The sequence below is a fragment of the Nesoenas mayeri genome (assembly GCF_963082525.1).
Source record: "Nesoenas mayeri genome assembly, chromosome: 6".
In the NCBI taxonomy this organism is placed as follows: domain Eukaryota; kingdom Metazoa; phylum Chordata; class Aves; order Columbiformes; family Columbidae; genus Nesoenas; species Nesoenas mayeri.
Window position 1 is genome coordinate 39,040,453 of NC_137545.1, and position 18,866 is coordinate 39,059,318.

At 38.6% G+C, this 18,866-nt stretch overlaps 1 protein-coding gene across 1 annotated transcript in view; it reads right to left on the reverse strand.

Annotated features, from left to right (window-relative positions):
• LRP1B (LDL receptor related protein 1B) overlaps positions 1–18,866 on the reverse strand; it is a gene marked incomplete at both ends in the record, with an annotated part of 678,833 nt that overhangs the window by 282,430 nt on the left and 377,537 nt on the right. The window lies entirely within an intron of this gene.

The following is an 18,866-nucleotide window of genomic DNA, read 5'->3' on the forward strand; positions in this document are numbered from 1 at the left end:
TTACACTTAATACTGAAATACAGTATCATCTCCAAAACTCATAAGATCTCCACTTAGAAAAGCCACTTTCTGCAATCTCCATCTCGAGGTTTTCTTACCACTTGGAGAAATCTACACTATATTACAGTGGCAAAAGCTTCCTATCAACACCTGTGGATTTCAAATTGCAAATTAGGAGCTCTATTTCTCTGTGGTATCACAGCAGCAAAATAAAATACCAGCAGGACACCAGATGTGAAAAAGCTGGGATTTGGCTCATCAAAAAAGATTTGAGTCCCATCCAAGGGTGAGGGAAAAACAGAGCTTCTACAGTTTTTTAAACTCGGTTTTACATGAAGGGGCCCATTCAACGTTCTTATTATCTCTTTAACAGAAATTGGTTAAATTTATATGTAGTTCAATCAAAATTATTAACAAATGGATATTTCTGTCACAGCACTAGATAAGATATTTTCCCACCAGAGAAATATATTTCTGTCATTTTCCTTTGGGGGTATGGATAGGCACCCATTTAGGAACATATAAACTGTCTGCGTGACCGTATCTAGGAAGACATCAGGTAAACGTGTCATTTACGTAAGATCACAGTTGCTTTCTAGCTGCTTGGAAGACTGAAAATATCACCAAGGATTATTTAATACACGCACGTTTTATAACTACATGTAATTACATGACAGTAAGGCAGAACTTACAACTTCATAAACGTAGGAAAGTTACTGTCATAGCTTTTGTATCTACCATATTCTCTTTCAGCAGGTAAAAAATGGCCAAATTACCTTTCTCATCCACGGCGAACTGTTAATATGAGCTCTCAAACCCACCACATGCTGAGGAAAAAATACAGCCCAGGTGCCCCGGTTATTACTAGCTGTCATGGTTTTTCCTTCTAAGAGGTCTGTAAGACTTCATTATCTGATTTTACAGTGGTACTTTACGGTTAATGAGTAAAATCCGAGTAAAAAAAGCACAGAGAAATAAAATTGTTCACCCTGGGAGGTGACCGGGCAGCCATCCCAAGAGTGGGACTCTCCACAGCAGACAGTCTGGGTTCAAACTGTGGCCGACTCATCCTAAAAACCTGCAAATCAACCCAAAACCTGTGCCCTGGGAACAATGCGCAAATTGCATGATTTTGTATGAATGTGTGGGATCATGTTTTGTTCTTTTTTCTAATACCTACCCGCGTCGCTTCCATCTGCACCATCCTAGCACTCATCCTCAAGATTTCTTCACTTTCTTCCTTCTTTCCTTTGACTGTTGCCCTTATTTTCTTCTCCAAATAAGGTTCCTCAAATACTTTTGTCCCATCTCACCCAGTTTGCTCCTTTCCCATTTTCGCTTGTATCAGTCTGCCTGATCTCAGATTATTTTTACTGCACTGCCTACAACCTGTCATTTTGTGTTGTCTTTTCCACATCTGTCCATACTCATTTTATGCACTAAATTTTCCTTTCTTTTCTACAATACATGATAAAAGAAAGGAATTGGAGCTTTCAAAAGTGATGTTTCAAAACTGAAGAATCAATGGCCTAGAGACACTAAAAACCATACATTTAAACTTGATCATGGAGAAGACACTGTAATTGTGTAGCTCACATCTTTATTACAGCCTGTTTTCCCCTGAAACATCTCTGCAAAGAAATAACATGATAGAATAAAGTACCCATCATTAAGCCCCAGGATGCGTGAATATGGAGGTAAGCCAAAACAGAAATAGATAGCTTATTTGGCTTTTGGCAAGATAATATTTGGCATTTAATATATTAAGTGGTAATCTGCATTGTATTTATTCAGTTGAGCATTGAGGGTGCATTTAAATGTGTGAATGATAAATAGAAAGGAGTTACACAAACTGCAATCAAACTGCATGCTATTCTAGGGCTAGGAATTATTAAAATGAAATTTAATACAAAGAGAATTGGGGGGAGAGGGGGTGTTATTATGAAGGATACTAATAGCAATAGCTCTAGGGTTTTATGTGTAGGTATAATATTTTCTTCTCCCACTAGAAAACTGGAGCTCTAAGGCAGCTGTCTTACGAAATCCCATCTATGTTTGGTACAATAGTCTATATAGGAGCTTGCTTATTCACCTTTTACAAACCCTGAGAGGCAATAAAAAAATGTCTGCAGATCACTGGTTGAAAGCCAGTGCAACAAACACAAACCCCCAAGGTCAGGCACTGACTCAGAATATATTTGTGATTATACTACACATTTAAATTTTTTAGTCATTTTTGCAGCTTTATACTGTCAGGTACCTGTGGCCCAGCTCCAGTGACGTGCCTTCAGATTTGTCCCCTCTCACCCTATGATTCAACTGCCAGATATTTACATGTTATTTATCATATATCATTATCTTCAGGGGACAGATGTTGAACAGCTGCACAGGTATACTACCTTTTGTATGTGTAAGCAAGGAAGTTTGTATTTCTGCCTTGAATTCTAATCCTTCTCTGCAGGATACCCAAACTTTCTGCAAGATAATGTTCGCCACTAATATATTAGAGGATAATCCACATTGTATTTGTTTAGTTGTGCTACTTGGAACATAAAAACCCAGGAATGTTTATTCTGCAATGTTCTCAATCGGTTGCAGAAGCCGACAGCAGAATTTTCTGGAGATTTTGACTGCAGCTGTTTCTCTGTTTTGCTTTATGTAGCTTATTATGCATTACAGTCAGTTCTACAGCTCCTTTATCCATACATTTACTTGAATGCAAATGCCCAAACTTGTTTGTGTGCATTTTTTTAACTAGCTGATGTTGGACGCAACTGAGGCAAAAGTAAAAGAAGTGTTAATATACACATCAGTATTGCATTTCTCTAAAGAAAAAGAAAGAAAACTGTCAGCTTATTGAAACAGCAGTTTGACCTTGTGTGTGGCTAAGGGTACCTAAACTTTATGGAACTGAGAGCTCTGTTTTGCAGGAGCCTAAAGGTCAAACCTCTGGATGCAAAAGTGGAGCAGAATGTATACTGGAGATGTGATATATGTACAAATTCAGGCAGCACCAGACATGTTTGTGGTCTCCATGACAATGTTTGCCCCACAAGATCGCTGCCTTGATGTCAGTGACTCAAACACAGCTGCGGTACTTCAGCCCCTGGCTTCAGGTCTTACAGTCTCCTGCAACCCTATTAACTCAGGAGTTTGTTAGGGCTAAACAATATGCCTTAAAATTAATACCACAACATCTATTCACTCCATATTTAAAGTGATGTTAATGATTTGGCATACTTTTTCAATGAAATTGAGAAAAAGACCCCAGTACATTCTGAGAGATGACTGGGGCTTGCCTATGGGTGCCTGCAGTGAGTGCACAAGTCTCTTTGCTGCTGCCATTTTTAATTATATTCTTGCTATCCTAGAATGCAAGCAAAACTTTCCATTAAAGTATTTCATATGCAGTATCACTTACTGCCTTCATCTGTTAAAGCTGATGCCTTCAAGGTGATATAGCTAGTTGGTCTTTGGAAAATAAAAAACCCCAAAACATTTTGAAATAATGATCTCACAGAAAGCAAAAGCACCATCTGACACAGCCAGCACAGAAACCGCCATGGGGCACAGGAGGCACCGAGGGCCCCATCTGCTGTAACTTGTATTGTCAGCAAGCACAGAGCACTCACTCGTGGATTCATTACTGCTTACGCGCTGTAACTGGTCAATGATGTTAATTACAATTAGATGTTCATTGCAGAACTTTATAGCTTGTATGGACAGATGAACACAGACTTGATTAACTAGCTACAGACTAAATGGAAATATTTCCCAAGCTAATGTTTCTGAAAACTATTAACAGAATTTAGTCAAGTAATATTTCCTGCTACTAACAGGCAACAGGGAAGGAGATAATACAGCCATATCTCTAAGGAGTACATGAGATGAAAGATATGAATATCCTTATCCAGTCTCCTGGTTTATGTGTGGATATTCACAGTAACAAATCTCTTGTCGAAAAGCTTTTGCATTGTATCTCTCAGCATCCATACTCCTACTAAAACCAGCATTATCCTGTATGCTGCATTTATTTTTTTCCTTTTCACAGAAGGGTCAAAAGCCGGCTCACACACCATCGTGCTCATCAGCAACCGCTGCCAACTCCGCTCTTCTGTAAGCCGTGGAACGTTAAGGTGATGACAAGCAAGAGTTCTCACTCCCCACACTGGCAGCTGTGCCTCTCTGTACCTTCCAACATCAGTTACAAAAATGGAAGTGAAAAGAAGGTAGAAATAATTTTCTGAAGTTCTGCTGGGCAGAAGAAAACTTGTCTTTAAGAATAATGAACAGTAGAGAACAGACTATAGAATATATCTTGTTTAAAAAACAAAAACCAGCATGAAAATGGAAGAGATGACAAGCAATACAGAGAAGAGAATTAGACATCAGACTGTTCCAACTGAAACAGGATAGAGTTGAGTAATGATGTGTAGGAAAATCTGCACATCCACTTCGATTTCAAGAGAAGCTGCACCAACCCAAGGGCTCACACTGTGCAAAATCCCCTAGACTCTCTTTTCAATGATTAGTGAATCATCTGCACAGGTACACACTATGGAGCACCAAGCTCAGCAAGAGGTCTGCAGGAAAGGATCTAAAGGGTAGGAAAGTCACAGAATGTCAGGGATTGGAAAGGACCTCAAAAGCTCATCCAGTGCAATCTCCCCATGGAGCAGGAACACCCAGATGAGGTTACACAGGAAGGTGTCCAGGCAGGTTGGAATGTCTGCAGAGAAGGAGACTCCACAACCCCCCTGGGCATCCCGGTCCAGGCTCTGCCACCCTCATTGAGAATAAGTTTCTTCTCATATTTAAGTGGAACCTCCTATGTTCCCGTTTGCACCCATTGCCCCTTGTCCTACCGTTGGTTGTCACCGAGAAGAGCCTGGCTCCATCCTCCTGACACTCACCCTTTACATATTTGTAATCATTAAAGAGGTCACCCCTCAGTCTCCTCTTGTCCAGCTCCAGAGCCCCAGCTCCCTCAGCCTTTCCTCACACGGGAGATGCTCCACTCCCTTCAGGATCTTTGCTGCCCTGCGCTGGACTCTCTCCAGCAGTTCCCTGTCCTGCTGGAACTGAGGGGCCCAGAACTGGACACAATATTCCAGGTGTTGTCTCCCCAGGGCAGAGCAGAGGGGCAGGAGAACCTCTCTGACCTACTGACCACCCCCTTTCTAATCCACCCCAGGATGCCATTGGCTTCCTGGCCACAAAGACACAGTGCTGGCTCATGGTCACCCTGCTGTCCCCCAGGACCCCCAGGTCCCTTTCCCCTGTGCTGCTCTCTAATAGGTCATTTCCCAGCTTATACTGGAACCTTGGATCTCAAGGCAAACCCAAAGCTCCCAGTCCTGTTGGTCTTGACAGCAGCAGATACAGCTTGAGTTGGTGTCGCTCCCACACTGAGCCCATTGCATCTTCTCTGGCAGATGCCTTCCCACTCTGTTTGCAAAGTCACTTCCTGCTTTGACTACGTTCAAACACTGTTTTTAAACTGTTTTTTGTTTATCTGGATTCTTTCACAGCTCTGGTTTAGAGTGTGGCAACACAAACTGCTCTCTGCTCTACTTCCCTCGGCTGAGGGAGTGACAGCTGGAAGGGGGTGGAATAAACAAGTAAGAGCAGAAAAGTGTAGCTGGAAGAGGGAAATCAGAATGACTAAATCACTTCTACCAAGGTAACACCTAACCCAGAATCCAGCCCCAAGACAGTGCTACGGAAAAACTCAATAAAAAAATAGCATGTATTATACTGAAGTGTTTTCAAGAGGAAACATTCACTTCCTAGGAAAATGGAGACCGAACAGACACTGTACAAAGAACAGCCATTAAATAATCAGAAGTATGGATGAAGGAGGTGCTAGTGGTGGGGAATATATGGAAGAGTCTTTCAAGAAGTGACTTTTCTTGGTCTAGATTAAAAGAGGGTCTGTTAATTGTTCCAAAGTATCTAAAAAGTCACTACAAGAGGAGAGAAACAAACTGCTGCTCATGTCAGCTCACAGCACGATTAAAGGCTGGAGTTGTAAGAGGGATGAACACATAGGCTCATGGAATCTCTTCTCTGAATATTACAAAACTGTTAGACAAAACCTCCTCAAGGAATGTTGCACACTAGTTTGTTCTGCCTCCAAAGAAGGTGATAAAATACGTGACCCCTTAACCCCTAACTCTAATCTCTGTTCTTTTTCCTCTCAAACAGGAAAAGGTAGAGCAGGTGTGGATTTATGTAACTTCTCTCCACACTGTGAGATAAGTAAGAACAAAATAAGGACTTGCATCAAAAGTGTTACAAGCACAAATTCACGCATTCAAATGTTGGCAAGTATTACAATTCCTGCGTAGTCTTAAATTATCCCACGATATGCTCAATCAAAATTCTTTGATTACATCCGTGCTTATTATTCTTTCAAAATACCCTACCTCATGCCCTGAAGAGTGACTGTTGCTTTCTCTCATTATGTGCAGCCTCGTGCCCTACGACACAAATGCATTTTGTTGAAACCCTGCTCTGAATACAAAGCTGTTCATTTCCAAATGGGCACTTTACCAGCGTTCGCACCTCTATCTCCTACCGCTTCCCATATATTAATGAATTCGTCTTCACAAAATCCTCCCAAGCTTAAATGAAATAATCTCCCATAAAACTTAAACCCAGAATTTCAAGCCTATCCACTAATTACGACTGCTCAACTTAAAACATGTTATGCTGGATATTGTACAGTCTGATTTTTGTCTTTGATATGGAGACATTATTTTCTCTAAACCTTATTCCAAATCACAGACAGTTGAACACAGTTAAAATTGCTGCATTCCAAGGATGCAGGTGGCTCACACTGGCTATTCATATCAGATAATATACATAATCAGTAGTGCTTTGTAGAACATTTGGCTAAAATAAATCACCAGCAACAGGAGGAATCCTCTCCTAAAACATTGGACAAAGTCCTAAGGAGAAATCAGCCTGTCCCTACTTAATTCACGTCCTTCCTATGAAACAGAGAGAACAAATGAGGAAAGCTTCGTTAAATCTGAGAGTTACTGTGGTCTTCAATGCGCAAGAAATCTGCAGGGAGAACAATGAATGTCCATGCATGTGGGTTGTACATGTACATCATACACACACATCCTACATCACCAACTTATCTGTAATGACTCTGAACAGTCTCTGCTGAGAACAGACTTGGGTATGACCTGCTGGCATTCAAATATTTCAAAACAAAGTGTATTGAATGCTTAAACATGCATTTAAGTGCCAATATTAAGACTTCACTTCTGGAAATGTTAGAATGTGTATCAATTTTTGCAGTGTGAGCTGCATACGCTACGGTATTGTGATACACTAAAATACTACTATGTTCAGAAAACTGTCTGCATGACAAATAACAAAACAATAATTTTATAGGGAAAGTAATACATAAGCAAACAAAGAAACAAACAAATCCTTGAACTTTCAGAAGATGTAACGCTTTCACATCAGTAAACCACGTCAAGCACTCAGGAATACAAACGAGAGCTTGGCTTGGTGTAGTCAACCAATTTCTGTTCCAATTTAAATATTTTGGTTAGAGGTCTGATTTTCTGTTGAAGTCAGTATAATCCCTCTTGGAAAAGCCGTTTGCTTATTCTCTTCTCCTTATGCTCAGACAAATGAGCCGAGACAGCAGAAAGTCCCATTTATCATCATTTTGCTGCGTAAAATCAGCCAAGAGCTGGGGCTGTACAATTTTTGTCTCTGAAGGAGTCTATAAGCAAAATTGTACATTTTTAAAACTTAGAAAACTGTCAGATATTAAGTGGTTCTTTTTCAGCAGGTAAAAAAAGACAGCGATTCACAAACAACCTACTATTAATATAATGTTATCATTTAAAACCTGTTAAATATGAATCCCTGAGTATTTTGGTTTGAGGTTTGTAGATCTGCTGTCAAATCCTAATGAATAAAAATGATCTAAATCAAGCTGAAGCAGAGTCAATGAGACCACTTTTCTTCTTGATAGCCTTCTTCTAGACTCCTCTGCGTTAAAAGTTTACATCTTCAATGAGCTAATTACCCATTGATTGAAGGTAAACCTGTTTTCAAGTGCCAGTCTGGACACTGTCCAAACTCATAAATTCTGTAGCTTAGAAACTGAGCCTGAGGCCAACTGCAAACTTGGGCCACATTTTCTGTGTGTTTGTGTGTGTGCGTGTCATCTTACCTCCAAAAATGAATTAAATAGCTCAAAGTAACGGTAATAAGCAAACTTAAAACCAAAAAACCCCACATTTATAGCGGCAGACCATGTTCATTTCAAAACCTAAAGAAAACAAGTGCTCCCTGACTTTCAGTTATTTTCCTGTATTTTTCAATATGATAAAGCAGTGATTGATTCTCCTTCCACCACGGGTTGACATAGTTGTGAATTTTGATAGATAACTTCAGATAATTTATTTAACTGATCAAATGGGAGAAAGAGAAACTTGTCGGCAAATTGGAAATACCGATCTTTAAAGAAAAGCTGCTCATCACCCATCACATCCAAAACCTTCTGCCCAAGGCTGTAATTGGCCTTCTCAGCCACAGCAGGAGAAACCTGTTCAAACTGTTTTATGGATGCAAAAATAAAGTTTTAAATAAAGTTTTAGACTTACAATTCAATCACAGTCTCTGTTAAAATAAGGCAATACTTAAAAGGCAAGGATGCAGCCTGTGGACAGGAACTTTTGCAGATGTTCCACTGTATATTTTTTATTTGGGTATCAAAATACTCTTAAGACCCACTTTTTGGTTTCATTTGCAGTAAATCCTACCATCTCTAAAAGAAAAATAAAATTTAAAAAAACGTATTTGTTTTTCCTTTTTCCTTAAAATCTCCCCAATCCCTTCAAGTGGAGAAATAAATCATTACTTGGGTAATGTTTCAGCCGTACTTTTTAAATAGCAACACTGAAATGTTATTTAATAAATGAATTCACCTTCATTCGTCTAGTATCTCATTCTTTGACATTATAAGCTTGTAGACCTGTATAAATATACAGCCTCTACCAGATAGACTCAGCCTTAAGAGTTCCTAATGATGGAGTTTAAAATTTTACATGGATCATGTGCTAACATCTCAGCCTTGTAAATTTTTCCTGTATCTATCAAAGCCTCTACTAATTAAAATCATTTTTCCTGTCCTTTCTTTAACAAGGAGAATAATAAACCACCTTTCAATTTAACCGGTCTTTTATAGGAAATAGATACAGATTTTCTCAACCTTCTCTTTTCTAGATGAGACAACCACAGCTCCTGCAAATTTTACACAGGCCATGGTTTTTTTACATCTTTAATTTTTATTATTATCTCTAGATTTCCTCTGGTGTTCCCATGTAAGCAGCCCCAAGAGAACAGGAGTTTCTATCAGGATGAGATCATCCTACTGCCAAGGAATTAACTGAATGGGTTTCATCATTTGTGTGAGTTTGGCTGGTTCTGGTTAATCCAGAAGAGTAAAGCCAAAGCTTTATACTTCAAACCCTGGTCTACTGTCAGTGAGGAAGGAAATGAGTAGTATGACCATAGCTTATCAGAAAACCTGTGGCTTACAGAATTTTGTACTGCTACAATATAAAGACTGATGTAAAAAAAACCAAACAAAACACAAAAAATGTGTAGTCATCACTAGAAAAAAAGGTTTGGGGAACTTTGTAAAATAATACAATATCTGTGTTAAAGAAATTTTGTTCATTTTATAGGAAAAAAAAACCCTTAAACCCTTTCTCTCTCACTAAATAAATATGCAGACATATATAGACACAGTCTCTAAGTCCATAATAATGCAAGTACAACTTTAAAAAGATGGGTTCTAAACAGCTATGTTTTAAGGTATTTTTCTGTGTTTCTACTCATGCCATACTCTAATTCATATTACAACCTGTCTTCAACATAAATGACCTTACAGAAGCTCATTAGATAATAAGACAATCAGGTAATAAAAAATAAAATAAAAGGGGAATTCAGATGGACATTAACATAATGTACATGCATTATAGACCTTTAAAATCCCATTTATATTCTCATTCAGAAACAAAGTGGCCTCAATTCTCTCTAGCTTAATTGCTTTCATCTTGAAGAAAATCATAGAGTCATTTAAATCACGTTGCTTTTGCCTGGACATTTCAGTTATTTAAAAAAAGAATACATCAAGACTTCCAAACTAGGCAGAATAACATGCCGATTTTCCATGTCCTTCACAAATTACAAACTGTAATTCTCAGATTCAGAGAAATTTCAGTAAAAGATGAGTGTTTTGATCACAGGCTTAATGAGCTGTGGACTGACGGGCAGGGATTTGAGGACAGGCATAGGAGTAACTACACTAATTACGTAGAGAGAGAGTTGAAAAGCAAGTGTGAGGACACGTGATGCATCAGCTGTGAACTGCTCCGAGCAATCAAACTCATAGAGTTTTATTAGTGTTGCTGCTGTGCATGTGCTCAGCTTGGTTTGTGGAGACAGTTCAAACAGTTACAAACCAAAAGCACCATCGAAAAGCAGATTTGGGTAAGGAAGAGTCTCTAGTCAGATACCAGCTGAGCTCTTCAGGTGGGTTCAGAGAACCTGCCCCGGTGAGGGACCTATGATGCTGCATTTAACGTCCTCTGGACCAATCCTCTCAGTAAGGGTGACAGAGCCTGGAACAGGCTGCCCAGGGGGTTGTGGAGTCTCCGACTCTGCAGGCATTCAAGACCCGCCTGGACACCTTCCTGTGTAACCTCATCTGGGTGTTCCTGCTCCATGGGGGGATTGCACTGGATGAGCTTTCCAGGTCCCTTCCAACCCTTGACATTCTGTGATTCTGTAACTAAATCACAAGTGAAAAGATTTTTACTGACTTATCAGCTATTTTAATTTTTGCAAGTTTGTTACAAACTACAGCTATTTTGTAATTTCATAAGTGCTTTTTAAAGAGCTCATCTATTGAAGCATTGTATTTCCACGGAATTTTTTTCTACAATTATTGAGGCTACTCAAATATTCTTCCCACTAGTAGCAACATAGCAAAAAATCCATTACTGGGCACACGCTACAATGGAAAAAAGCTTATTTAAGTTCGTGTTGTGAGAGGCATTTCATCAGTATTACACTAGTTAGCTTTTTATTCTCTGGACAGTAGCCCTGATTATTAGGTAATATAATCACCAAGAACATCAGCGGCCTATTCTAGTAACGCTGCCAGTGTTTGTTTCACCAACTCTTTCACAAAGTTTTATGATCATTGGAAGAAAATATTCCTCATCACTCACAGATTATCATTGCTATTAGTTGTTTTTTTTTTCCTTTGGGTACTCAGTACAGTCCATCTTCACATATACACAATAGATTGGATATTAACGGTAGTTATCTATTATTAATTTCAGGAATGTTTGATTAATAAAAAGGCATGCACAGCAGCAAATGCATTCATGGAACTACTTGAAAACATGTGTGTACCAAGCCTGTTCAAGTCTATTCTGTTTTATTGTCTTTATTTTACTAGACACTTTGATCCAACTCTATAACCTGATGGTGGTAATGAGTTCCCTATTAACACAAATTAAGCAAATTCTTGATATTTTGATTCCTTCAATTTTATCAGTGACCCATATCATGTTATTTTAGGAGAGACAGAGCAGATGAAGGGATCTTTACATCTGTTTAGTTTATAAGCAGCAGCAGTATCAAGGGTTCCTAGTGAGCAGCTCTGTCCTGCTACATGAGAAATAAGGTTTCAAAGGAGATTAGTTCCAGGGGAAAACATAAAGGTGACAAAGTTTTATGTCTCTGTTTAGTTAGTAACAATTAAAATAAGGAATATTTTGGTCTGATTAAGTACCTTTTCTCCTCTGAGTTGTTTTGGCTCTACTGTTACAACATTTCCAACTGTACACAATGAAAGAGGCTGTGGAGGGGAAGGATTAATAACAAAATCTGAATTCTTAATGCAAACTTCCATATTATGATGAGTTATTACAAATTTTTTCATGAAATGCTTTTTTTTCTTTTTTAATGAAGAAGATTCTTTTTGGGGTTACCTTTAAAACTTTCTAGAAGTGTGTCTTATATGTATCTTACGGCTCTTTGAAACTGCTTTGCGACACAAAAAGGAACTGAGCTCTTTTAATAATGGCATGTTATTAAAGTACTAATGATTTTGTTGTTTAAAAGTGAGCTTTAATGATTATAACACTCCTCTTTGATCAGCAGAAATTGGTGGCTAATCTGAGAGGAAACAAAACCAAAGGCTGAAGACTCAGAGATCTCTCCCAAGCCTTGTGACTGCTGTAAAAGCTCAGAAACAAGAGAGTAAAAAAGAAGATAAAAAAAGCAGCAGACAACAAGTGCAGATGTTTTATTTTTATCCTGAAAGACTTCCCTGCCTAAATAACAATGAAGCAAATAAAGAAAAATATATACTGGTTTGACCTCCCTTGCTTTTTGGGTTTCTGCTCTTTTCCTCCCCTGTAAGAAATTCGACCTCCTTGCTGATAACAAATCCCTCGACTTCCTCTCCCTTTTCGTTGTCCAAGAAATCACTCAAAATCCAATTGCCATTTACTGCAGTGTCAGGGAAGGCTGGCAGGTTAGGCTGAAGATGTTTTTTCTTTCTCTGTGCCTACGGAGCAGCCCCTCGGGCATCACGATGTCTCCAGCTCCTGTCAAAGATGCAAAAGGCCACGTCCCCCTCCAACCCTTTCACTAGTCAGGATGAATGGGAGAAACAATTCTAATCAAAGTGGTTCTAATTAAAAAAATAATTTAAAAAAAAAGGTTTAAAATACAATCTCTTGCTGTCTAGATGGGATGGGGATCTATAAGGAAGCCAAAACATCTCCTGGTGCAGCCCAGGATCGCGCTTTACTCTGTACCTGTGTTTTGTAACCCATCCATTCACTTACTGTCATGCTTAGCTCAAGGCAAATAAAAAGTCAAAACCCCCACTATTCTTCATGTCTAAAAGACAGTTTTTGATTTTGGTTTTGTGTTTTGTTTTTGTTTGGCTTTTTATCATCTTTTTTCAAGACACAGGTACAGAAAGAAGAAAAACTAAATTACTTCCAGTAAAGCTGATTGGGAAAGGTCTCCCTCTACCTCCCCGTGAGCTGACTCGCTCTTTTCTGGCTACCGCAGGTTTAAAAATAAAGGATTTTAGGCTTGGCCTCAGGCTCTGTCTAGTCAGATGTTCCATCAAAGACTTTACAATGTAAAAGTTTCTCTTTGCCTTTTTCTAAGATCCTGCCAAGCAGGATAGCTCTGGCTGGCTTACAAGGCTGCCCATGCTGTCAAACAGTTTGAATTGTCTATATAACCTCTCAAAGGTTGTTTTCCATGCTCAGGGATGGCTTTTCCATACCCCAGGCACCCTCTCCTGCGCACAGCTCTCTAGAAACGAAAAATTTTGGTTCAATGATGTGTAAAACCTTTCCCATTCCCTTGGCTTTTTAATGTGAACTGCTCCATGGATCTGACGATGCATTTCAGTCTGGCCAGCAAACGTGAATATCCCAGGAGGATAATCATCCGCAGCCTGACTGAGAATGTAAGAAACAGCAGCTCTGGGTGATAACTGGGTTCTCATCACCAAACTCCAACTTCTTCTGCTTGCACCTATCAGAATTATTACATATATCAAATAAAGTAAAAAAGAAATGAAAACTTCAAGAGGCAGAAGCACTTGATTCTTATTATTTTTCTATATTTTCTCATGAATAATGGTGTTTTAAAGATGCTGTTTAGCTCTGTCCTTATAGAGAAGACGGCATTTCAATGCGTCATCTTCCCGTTTGCTTTCTCTGGTTTTCTGAAATTTTGAACTGAGGCAAATTTCCCTGCTGTGTTTCGAAAATATCATTATGTGGTTTTAATTATTATTATTTTCATACTGTGGCTTTGATTTTAGCCAGAGAAAAAGCTGTGCTTAGAATCCTTAGAATCAAAGAGAAATTTAATGGAATAATATTTTTCTATTTTTTCCTCAGAATAAATTTCTGAGATAAGGAAGGAGGTAAGTTAGGCTATTAATTCTTCCCTTGTTCACCTCTGGGGATCAGAAAGGGATCAACTGACTGTTATTACAGACTTAAAATGCAATAGAAAATTTTGTACTTTTTTTGCTGTTGTGCAGTTGACACCTTTTTTTCCCCCTATCTTATTAACATTGCCGAGAAATGGTACATAACACCATAACACATTAACAGATATTGTTCTTTTAACATTTTCATACCACAATCTCTTCCTATACGCTTTTACAAGTATTGTGTGAAAGGAAAAAGCAGAGCTTGTGTTTTTCCTTTCTTTTTAAATTTCTATAACATAGTAGAAAGAAAAGCCGATTAAAAGATTTATTCAAATATTTACATGACACACACTGTTGCAGTATGAAAGTGTGAGCTTGCTCCTTTTACAAATCTCTTCAGCGGGAAATCTTTTCTCCCCATTGTTACTAATACAACTTTCAATGGTAGTTACAAGCTCCTGTTTTGACGACTTCAGCCTCTAATTGGGCACCTTCTCCAATTCTGCTCTCCTTCCTCCTTTTCTCCCCATCCTGGCCTGGCTGGTGATCCAGGGAGGACGTGTCCAACCCATCTCCTCGCTCCAGGACTTCTCTGCCCTCTTCTCCGCGCAGCCTCCCTTTGCTCTGCGCATCCTTTTTATAATCCCGCTCTACACACCCTTTTTCTCCACTTCTCCTTACGTTTGGAAGAATTTTTAAAGTGGGTTCTAGTTCAGTACCCGCTGCGTTACAAACACCTTAGAATTCATCTCTTTCCATAAGTCTATGAAAGGCAGTAGAGAATTACGATCGGCAGCCCAACTGGGATCAGAGCCATCGTTCCAAGTCACACATCACAGGAACCAGGAGCAGCCCTGAGCCAACAGCCCTACCTGCTGTTCCTGCCTTTCCTCACTTCCTGGTGTTCCCAAAGAAACTGGAAAATGGGTTCCAGGAGAAATTAAGACACTCTGATATTTATATTACTCAATGCATGGAAGGTGTCTAAGCAGCATGGTCAGGATTGAACGTTTCCAGTGCTCCTGTTGGGAGGGAACTGCAGTATCTCCCTACTCCCACGCATTTTTCCTTTGTACAATGTCACTATACATTCTCCGTTCCCACTGTGGCACAGTGGAAGGCAACAATTTACCTTCAACACTGGAGGTAATTAAGTATAGATATTTAGAATATAAATATGCAGATGTATACAGTTAGCAGTGCATTCTACAATATCAATTCCTAATGTTCCTGAACGCATCCAAGTATCAGATAACTGAAACAACACGCATTTTATGCTCCCTAGTAAATACAAGAGGATGCGGAGACACAAAGAAAATAAAATGCTTTGTCTATGGACATTTAGCTGGTTTGTGGCAGATCTATTCTCCTGTGAGTTTTAAATGTATTGCCTTCCCTATTATATATGTATGGTGATCAAAGTCTCATGAATATGTGTGCTGGTTTCCAAACTGGTTGGAATCCTTTAAAAAGTCATTCCCCACGAGTGCAGCAGAGAGAAAATCATTCTAACTCAGCCCGTATTTGTTTCCTGTAACAGTCCCCAGCGCCGTCATCAATTTTACACCAGTTTCAAGGACCAGTAGGACTAATACGTTCTGCTTCTTGACCACTGGAGAAAAGAAGTCCCATACAAAAATTTATCAAAACAATGAACTGCAGACATGAGAAGCCAAACATCTCACTTCAAAGGGATTTGATAGGTAATATATTATGGCAAAACTATTCAATCTCCCTCTGTTTCTGATTGACATTTTATTTCCTACTAACACTGTTCTAGCTTTATCTTCAATAGATGCTTCGCTAACACGTCTGGACTCTGAAGTACTCAAAGCATCAGAGGAGACATAGTTAGTCCTGCTGGCAATGACTCCCTACCACAGCTCCAATACTTACACTGGGCTCCTCCTCACTGAAAACTATTTGACGTAAGGAATGAGGATTAGTACTGCAAGACCTCTAACTAGGCAAATTATTAGTTAATTTTTTTGCAGCGGATGTGAGTTTGATTTTTTCACTGATTTTAAGGTGGGCTTCTATTAGACATAGTCTGGAATACTTAGAAATTGAAACTCAGGTCAGATTGATAAAAGTGCTGAAATCCTAAACCAAAGTAACATGATTAGATTAGAAACATAAAAAGCATGCTTGATCAAGCGGGTTTTGAATAGCAGAATCTTTCTCCGCTCAATTTCAAGTTCAGTTTTAAAAACATAACCAAAGTTCTTCTGTTCATTGTATGATACAAAACAAACTTAGTCATTCACATTCCATTGTCAGCTCATAGAAGAAAACATAAAACATCACCACTAAACACCTAATAAAACTTGCAGGCACAGAGATGTAAAATTAATCACACTCAAAATATATTCCTGAGTGCAGTGAGGGGAACCATTGAGAATTAAGAAATTTTCCACTGGTGCTTTTAGTTGTTCTATTGATAAATGCAGAAGTTCTGGTTCACAGAAGAACTAAACGTATAACAGCACAGACATGAACATGCAAGAATAACAGGGCTTGACCCTGTGCTCATACAGGAACTTTATCATAGACACTGAGGACTTGTGATCAAGCTCAGAATTCTGTAGCACAGGGAATGGTCTACTCTGGGAGACTGTAACTTCAGCTTGGAGAACGCTGGGGCCGAGGAACATACTACCACAGCAACACACAACAGGAGCAAATACCTTACAATGTAATTACATTTAATGCCTGAATATCTAATTCTTACAGGAGATAAAACCTCCAAGAGCAGTCTGGGTTTCATATTTATATTAAGAACAACAACAACAACAACCAAAAAACAAAAACCAAATCAACAAAACAAAACCCTAAGAAAAAACAACCAACCAAACCCACCCCCCCAAAAAAAAAAACTGCCAACCAAACAAAACTAAAACCACAGCAAAATTCAAAATGTGATTTATAATCATATGCTTACAGTATATAAACATCACTGACTTAAGCTACTTAAGAAGCATTGCACACTGACTTTTGTGCAACTCATTCAGTGCTCAACTGGCAACATTTTCTTTATACAGAATCAGAGAGTCATCGAACTGTTTCAGTTGGAAAAAGACCCTTAAGATAGAGTCCAACTGTTTTTTGTGATTCTTTAAATAACATAAAACCAGCAAGTTACCTAGAAAGCAATATCATACTTCGACTTAGAAATATGTCTCAACTAGTATGAGCAAGAAATGGAAAAAAACAAAACAAAACACAACACCAAAAAAAAAGAACAAACCATTTTGAAGCAGCCAGAATGTGTTTTGATTATCTGTTTGCATTCTGTACTACAACCCAGGCACAAACAAGAAGAACTAATATATAAGGGGGGGGCTTATCAGTTCAAATGTACGCTAGATATCCTTTTAACAAAACAACATATGTCAGATTATTAATAAAATTGCCAATAAACCCAGTCAAGAAATAACTGATGAAATGCAAAGCACGCATTCTGAGAAAAATTCCAATCCTGAAATAAATTGGTATTGCTGTGAAGAATCACACTCTGAAATACCATAAACACTTGTGGTCTCTCCTGCACTTAGAGCTCCACTAAACCAGACAATGTTCCTCTCACAGACGCACTGGAAACAGCGACTGTCTCAATGAGAACAGTTTGTAGGCAGCAGATCCCAACCGAAGGAAAATCAACCTCTCTTTTTCTGTTCTACCTCCCCCCAGGGAATCAAGGGTTGGGTACAACTCTTCCATCCCCAACAGAGAGGATTTGCTCACAACAAGCTTTGGATTCATCTAGTAAATCCAGCAAAGAATACACAAGCAGAGGCATAGAAAAAAAGGCTGCTGTTGGCAAGTTTGAAAGCTTCAAGTTGTTTCAGATCAGAGCTTGCAGAAAATCAATTTATGCAAGAATTCTTATTTTTCTTTTAAAACAACTCTTCAGTCAGATCAAGTTAAGCTTACCATCTGCTGCAGACAGAAATACAGCTATATTCAAGAATCACATTATAAAACTTCTTGTAAACTTTACATGCAAGCTGTTCTTGTCAGAATTAAAGTCATAGTGATAATGCATCTTAATATTCAACCAGGCTTTAAATAAAGAGTGACAAAAGTCCACATATGGATGGCAATCTGTTCTACGGTAAATATTTTTGTATTTTTTGAGAAGGGGCTTATGGCAGTTTCCACTAGGCATTTCAGTCTAAACTACTTACATGCTAACGAAAACAAGATAAAAACCCCGTTCAAAATCCTCACCAAAATTTAGATTTTAAGTTAACTTGATCCTATTCCTGTTTCTATTTAATTAAGTTTTAACTTCATCATTTACTTGAAGACTTTTCCCAGCTGGTGGCTGTTATAGAATGCAGAGCTTTAGTACCCAGTATTTTAAGCAAGGCTTTATTCCCAAGTGACACTGAATGTATATATGGAAAAGAAAATGCAAATACAATGTAATTTGACCATTATAGCTGACCCTTTAAGGCAGAGTAAAATTTCTTCCACTTTTTTTGTGTAATTAAACTTGTTAAAGCCATTTCCAATGCTCCCGCAACTGAGGGGACACAGAATTACAAAACACCTCAGAAGTTCCTTTTCCACAGCTTACAGAAAAGCAGAGGCAAAAGAAAACCTTATGACAAGTAAGGATAAAATTGTGTTTTTTTCATTTCTGGTTCCATTTCGAGAAGTTACAAGGCACATGTTGCAATTAATATAGTTAACTGGTCACCACAAGTTCATTACCCGTTACTGTTTTGTTATGGAGACTATGCAAACAACTCAATTCAGCCTTGAAAAAGTAGTTTTTTGATCACTTGAATGAAGCAGATGTATAATATGGAGTCACAGACAAGCACACATCATA